The following is a 7,542-nucleotide window of genomic DNA, read 5'->3' on the forward strand; positions in this document are numbered from 1 at the left end:
ATCTTATCAGCACTTACAAAGACGTGAAAGCTGGGAATTGGAGCCCTCACAGTCACCGAGTAAAGATTAAAGTGCCCAGCACTGCAGCCTGCCAGCCCACTTCCTGTCAGGGGATTAGGACACAGCCAGCTCCTCAGGTCACTGATCAGAGCACGTAGGGTTGCAGCCTCTGCCTAGGGGTCCCGCAGCCTCCCTCCAACTCACGTCAGGTCAGCGGGCAGCCCCCTCACAAGACTCTCTACAAACTGTGCTCCTGAGAGGCAGATGCCCCGCATACTCATTGAGCCTGCATGTCCAGGGAGGTTGGCAGCACCGCCCCTTGACTGTGATGCTGGCTCCTCCTCTGGGGCGTCCAGCTGAGGGGCATGATGTGCCTATGCCCTGCACTCCAGGCACTGACTAGTGTCCAGCGGCTGCGGGTGACTGCCCCGCTCCAGGCTCTCACACATGCTTTTCCCAGGTGTCCTTCAGGTCCTACACAGCAGCAGGAGAGAAGGGCTTCTGTGTCCAGTGTGGTAGTGCAATGGCCATGTGCATATAAACCTTTTTCTTTTCCTGGATGCCAGCACCTGGCACACCATGCCGACCAGCAAGAGAATGTACGGATGGCTGTTGTGGCCCAGGAGAGACAAGGCTACAGGTAGCACAGGCTGGACTGGGAGGCTGTGGCCCCAGCAGAACCTCAGGGAACTGCTTTTAAAACCAGTGAGCTTGCTTTGAGACTCTGGGAATGGTAACATCTTTGCCATAACAATCCATGTGACAGGGGTCTGCCCTGTGCAGTCCTCAAAACACTGGATTCTGAAGCCCCCATTCCCGCATCCCCAGAAATGTGGTTCCAGGGAAGAGGCCTGTCAGACAAGCTGCTAATCTAGGTGGAGTTTCCTAACCCCAATGTACCTGTAAGAAAACCAAGCACTAAATAAGTATTTAATTTTCTTTCCACGGCCCTTTGCAATATCCTGCCATTTGTGACAAACATTTAAGAGAACAAGCAGTGCTAGAGAAAACAGGAAAAATTAACTATGAGTTTTTATATAAATATGTATTCTACCAAAATCTGATGAAATGAAAAAGGTCGCTCTGCTTCTAATCACACAGAAAACAGTACCTCAGTGTTGTACCAGTTGCTCCTATACAATGCAAAGCTTTGAACTGTTTATAACATAATACAACAGACGCACAATCACTCAGGAACAGTTATTCTGCCCTTTGAAGCCTCCTGCAGTTCAAGTATTACACAGGCAGGAAGTAGAAATCAGCCCTTTGATTTGTTTAAAATAAATTAAACACAACTAGCAACCATATTTCCTCTTGTTCAGAGGAAGGTACAGAAGACCAAAAATACCAGGTGACTCTGAAATGAAGAGCCAGTCTCTTCATAACCGAAAACCCCCAAAGACTGGTCCTTCGCAAACATTTGAAGACTTTGCGTGCAAATTTTCAAGACGCTACCACTGTTCAAAGTAACTTGGAACTATCTCTCAGGTTGAAGAGAATTCAAATACATGTTAGAATCATTTTAGAACATTTTAGAATTGAGTCTTTTAAATTCAAACCTATACTTAGACTTGTTGAACCACTCCCTTCTCCACCAGACTTTGCTGTGTCAAAACCTTACCAAGGAGGAAACAAGCTGGAGTGGGGCTGGGCAGGGAGGGGCACCTGTTTCTGAGCAGTGGTGAGGCAGGCAGCATGGAATGAGCACAGGAAGCCCCGAGACCAGGGTATGTTGGTCCCTCCTGCACTTGGTCTGTGAGGCAAAGATGCATTGGTCCATGCTAGCTGTAGGTAGCATAGCAGGGAGGGTCTGAGGTCTGGCCTCGGACCTACCTGTACCAGTTTTGTGGCCTCTTAGGGTTTCATGAGAAGCAGGCACAACGTGCAAACCCTCTGGGGCCTCTGAGGCATTATTCTCATCATCCTGAGCCAGAGCAGCAAAGTGTTGTGGGGAAGGGAGTGGGCTTGAAGCCCAGCATCACTACTGGCTAGGGGTGAGAACTTGGCTTCAATGTGCACATCTATAAAATGGGGTAATAGTACCTCCTTCAGAGAGTTGTGAGGATGAAGTGATTTCATATTTATGAAGCATTTAGAATAGCTGCTGTTTCTATTCATATCGTGTCCACAGTTCAGTTCATGCTCACCCATTATCCACTTCTTCAGCTCAGGGTCACCTACTTCTGTCCTCACTACTCTGACAGAACTGCTGGCTTCTAGGACACAAATGGACTCCACTGATCCCTTTTCCAGCCTGGTCCTACTTGTGCAGCTCCCCATTAGGTAAATGCCTGTGTGTCTCTGTCTTCGATTATTTCGGCGGTCCTGTCACTCTCTAGACTCAAAACACCATCCCTGCACTCTCCTCCATCTTCCCACTAACCTGGGGCAGTTCATGCCTCCCTGTGACTTCCACCTCTAACTCAATAACTCCCCAAACTGTGTCTCTGGAGCCCAGGAGCCTGAGATTCAGACCCTCTAACCATCCGACTGCCCTTTAGATATCCAGTAAGGATCAACCCCAATCCATTCTGCACTAAACGGGCTTTACGCCTTATCAAAAATCAATTGACCGCATTTGTGTGGGACTATTTCTGAACTCTATTCTGTTTTATTGATCTGTCTGTCTAGCCCTTCCTCCAATACTGTCCTGTCTAGATTATTGGAGCTTTGTAGTTAGCACATGTTAAAGTCAGATGGTGTGTGTGCCCTTGGATCACATTCTTCTCTGAAGTTGTCTTGTATATTCCAACTCCGTTGCCTTTCTGTGCAAATTTTAGAATCAGCTTGCCATTTTCTACCAAAAAAAAAAAAAAAGCCAACTGTGATTTTGATTGGGATTGAGTTTAATCTCCACATCAATTTGAGGAGAAGTACATTTTAATAATATCGACTATTCCAACCCATAAGCACAATATAGGTCTCCATTTACTTAGAATTTCTTCGATTTCTTTTATTAGTGTTTTGTAGTTTTCAGCAAACAGTCCTTGCATGTATTTTATAGGATTTATGCCTATTTCATCGGTTTTGGTGCCATTGTAAATGGAAATGTTTTTAATTTCAATATCCAATGGTTCTATGTTAGTGTAAAGCTAAATTCACTTGCTAGTCTTAGCTTTTGTGTAGATTCCATTAGAAAATCACATCAACTCCAAAAAAGGGAGTTTTATGTCTTCTTTTCCAATCTAATGTCTCTGATTCCTTTTTCTGCCTTTTGCACTTGTTGAACCTCCAGTACAATGGTGAATAGGAGCAGTGAAGTCACACATCCTTGCCTTGTTCCTGCTCTTCGAGGAAAAGCACTCAGTTTTTTACCCTTAAACATGAGGCTAGCTGAAAGGGCTTTGTAGACGTTTTATCAGGTTAAGGAAAATCTCTTGAAATCCTGGTTTGCTGAAAGGATTTTTTTTTTTTTAAATCATGAATGGATGTTAAATTTTGTTAAATGCTGTTTCTGGATCTATTGAGATGATCACAATATTTTTCTTCTTGAGTCTGTTCATATGACGAATTATATCGACTGACTTTCAAATGTTGAACCAATCTTTTATTCCCAGGATAAACTCTACTGACCGTGATATATTAACCTTTTTATACACGGCTGAATTCGATCTGAAATCTTGTTGAGGATTTTCACATCTGTGTTCACAAAGGACTTTGCTCTACAGTTTTCCTTTCTTGTAAGTCTGTTTAGGCAGGCATTTCAGTTACTTGCAGATTAGCTTGATCTTTTCAAGGTTTGGTTTTGAGCTGTGTTGGGGTCTAACATACCCTCATTCTAGGGCTTGTTTACTCCACTTCTACTAAGGTGGGACCCTACAACATGCTTGGGGATCAGCAATAGCTGTCTACTGTGGCTGAGCTCTTAGGATGGGCCCCCTTGCAGCTCCCTGGCAGTTGTTCTTGGCTGGTCTCCACAGTGATGCACATTGCACATGCACAGCTCAGTAACCCATAAATGCTCAGGGCAGCCCTGAGGATTTCTGGAGCTCCTTCTCTGTAGAGATCCCTTCTCTCCAGGACTCTGCCCTACCAATTACAGTTGAGTCCCATACTCCCATCTCCACCCCTCAATGCAGCAAAGCAACTAGACACTACTTGGGTCCTTGTTCCTCAAGCCAAGGTCCACAAAGTGCCCCCAGGCAAAAATTCAGGGCAACTGTAGCGCTTACCTTTCTTGTCTCCCTTTGCTCAGGGATCACAGCTCTGTGCTGCCTATTGTTCAATGTCTGAAAATAGTTGATCCATATATTTTGTCAGGTTTCCAGTTGCTTAGGGCAGCAAAGTACATACAATACAGTTATCCCAACCCATTGACTTGACCTTGGTATGGTCTACACCAGAAGAGTCCAGCCAAGCACCTGTGCTTGACTAGCCTCATTGCAGACACCACCCCAGAGAGCCATGTGTCCAGGTCTGAAAGTGCCCTCACTAAAGGGGCTTGTCGTTCCAAAATGCCAGGGTACTTTTTATTGGTGGCTCTCCCTAGAAGTGCGATATAAGAGGGTTGGAGGAGGATTGCAACACCCAGGCTAAAATTCTGATTTGGAAAAGTTCCAAAGGATAAATTGTGAAAAATTACTTTCATTATATAACATACATGTCAGTAAAATCATTTCAGTCACTTGAATGCAATTGCGTCTGGGGCTCATTTTAATTATAGTTTTAACAATTTAAACCCAAACCTATATTTTTTATAAACTGCACAAAGTCGATACTTTAGCTGAATAAAATAAAATTCGGGAAAATTAAATGCCAATTTTACAAGAATGTCTAAATAAATTATGATATATTAACATGTAGCTATTAAAAATAAATAATGTAATAAAATATGTTTACGAACAAAGCTGAGTAGAAAGAACCTAAATTGCCCATATTTGATGATTAAAACAATGTAAAATATGTGTCAGCATGATTAAAAACCAGAAGAAAGTCTGGGGAGACGAAAGCAGCTATTATGCTAGGATGGTGGAAATATAAGTGAAATGTTCTTTTCTTGTTTTTTTCAAATGTTGTAATAAACTTTTAATAATTAAAAAGGTTTAGAAAAATGACCTAACTCCCATCCATAAGTACTATTCAACTTTAACAAACAATAATAATTGAAAAGAACCAGGAAGTGACCCACCAGCTCCCACGAGGAGGAGAGCAGAGCCCTCTTGGCAGACTTCCTGTGTGCCCAGCAGGGCAAAGCCCCTGTTGTTAGTGGCCCCAGAGGAGCTGGAAAGGACAGGAAGAAAGGACAGATGCATTAGGATTGAAGAGCTGCAAAAATGCCCATCAGATCCCTCCGCACACACCACAGCACACACATTTTCTCCTTGTAAATACCAATTTAAAAAAAAGTGAAAATCTACACTGCTATAGACTTGGAAGTTGACCATTTGAGAGCTTTTTACATCATATGAATAGGCCACAAATCTTCACTTTGAACAACTCTGTAGGAATAGCATTGATGATCAGGGGGTGGCACCAGGCAATGTAGAGGATTTGAGAGGATATGCATATCTTCTGAGCACAGTAACCAAATTGCTGAAAACAATCCTGAAGAAAACCAGGTACATGAACCCCAGGCTCAGGTCATAGTCAGGGTCACCTGCAGCATCATCAAAGGCTTGCTCTCACCATTAACGTGATTCCACCAGGCTCTCGGCACACTCTGGGCATGCATACAGAAGGAGTGTGTCCTGCTGCCTGCGGTCCTTCCTAAAGCACATGTGAATAAAGAAAGGCAGGAGTGAGGACCACTCCCAAGCCCTGACAACACCATCACAGGATGTGTGAGCTAGACGACTTAATTAGCCTCTGTGAGCCTCCCCTTCCTGTTCCATAAAAGAATGAATTTATCTAAAGTTCTGATTTTTTTTTTTTGACTTTTTAAAGTTTTCTGTGCTACGTGGTCACTTCCACGATGCTCACACTTCCCATCTGTTCCCTGTGCACATATGTGTCTGTGCACTTCTCCAGGGGCTCATCTGACATAGCCCTGGCTTTGGGTCACTGGCTCACTGTGCTACCTTTCTACTACAGCCCTAGGAGAGCCAGGTGAAGGGTCTGGTCTGTGAAGTTCATAGATTTCAGACATAATGATCTCCAGTATTGATGACGACAATGATACCAGCTAGCACTTATTATAGCATTCACATTTGCCAGGCCCTTGCTAAGTTATTACATCTATTTGCTCATTTAAACTTCACAGTCACTCCAAGAATGATATTATCATTACCTGCATTTTAGAGATGAGGAAACTGAGAGCATAAGTTGCCCAAAATTGTTCATCAGAGATTTTGGAGAAATCGAAACCCTCGTGCACTGCCGCTGGGAATGTAAAATGGTTCAGCTATTGTGGAAAATAGTTAGGTGGTTCCTCAGGAAGTGAAACTTAGAATTATCGTATGACTCAACAGTTCCACTCCTAGGTATATACTCAAAAGAACTGAAAGCAAGGACTGGAACAGATACTCCTAAACCAATGTTCACAGCAGCATTATTCACCATGGCCAAAAGGTGGAAACAACCAAAGTGTCTGTACAGAATGTGGTCTATTCATACAATGGAGTATTATTCAGCCATAAAAAGGAAGGAAATTCTGACACATGCTACAATATGGAAGAACCCTGAAAACATGCTAAGTGAAATTAGCTGGTGTTGTAAGCAAGAAGAGAGACTACTGAAGCCACGACCTTGAACACATTTGTGTCTTTCCACGATGCCAGGTTTATTGAGTGGAACCTTCTCAGATAAACCAATCAGGTAACCATGCAGGTTAACACACAACATACAGAGAGGGGAAGTACAGAGTCTTACATGACAGAGCAAAGGGATGAAAGTCCTTTGAGTCTCCAAAGCAAGCTCTATTAACTGGCGGCATGGAGAGCTATACATTGGTCCCAAGCCAGTGGCTATGATGGGTCAGCAGGTCAGAGCTTTTGGCTCTTAGTGCACCCATCCATGATGCTATCGGATTAGGCTTAAGCATTGTCTGTCTAAGGTGTTCAGTGTATATAGACCTTATATGGGGGGATCCTCACAGTTATCGGCTCCTGCAGGTGAAGGTTTATCCACGGCAATCGTGGCTGATGTTTCTCTGGTTTTGGGTGTTCCAGTCACACCCTAAAGGCATTCCCATTATGTGCAAGTTGGCATTGCTGTCATGGCTCCCATGGAATGCATTTTATAAAGTCCAAAAAGTCCTCATTTCTTTATGCTCTATATAGCCAGTCACAAAAGGACAAATATTGCGTAATTCCACTTATATGAGGTACCTAAAATAGGCAAAGGTACCTAAAATTCATAGACAGAAAGTAGAACACAGGTTACCTGGGGCTTAGGAGAAGGGGAATGGATAGTGATTGCTTGATGGGCACAGAGTTTCAGTTGGGATGATGAAAAAGTTCTAGTGTGTGTGTGTATGTGTGTATATATATATTCATACACACGCTAGATCTAGGGATTAGATTTATCCTCTAGAGTTTTAGTAAGCAGAGGTGGCGTGCCTCCCAAAAGTTCTAGTGTGTGTGTGTGTATGTATGTATATATATA

The sequence above is a fragment of the Pteropus vampyrus genome, unplaced genomic scaffold, assembly GCF_000151845.1.
Source record: "Pteropus vampyrus isolate Shadow unplaced genomic scaffold, Pvam_2.0 Scaffold130, whole genome shotgun sequence".
Taxonomy (NCBI): domain Eukaryota; kingdom Metazoa; phylum Chordata; class Mammalia; order Chiroptera; family Pteropodidae; genus Pteropus; species Pteropus vampyrus.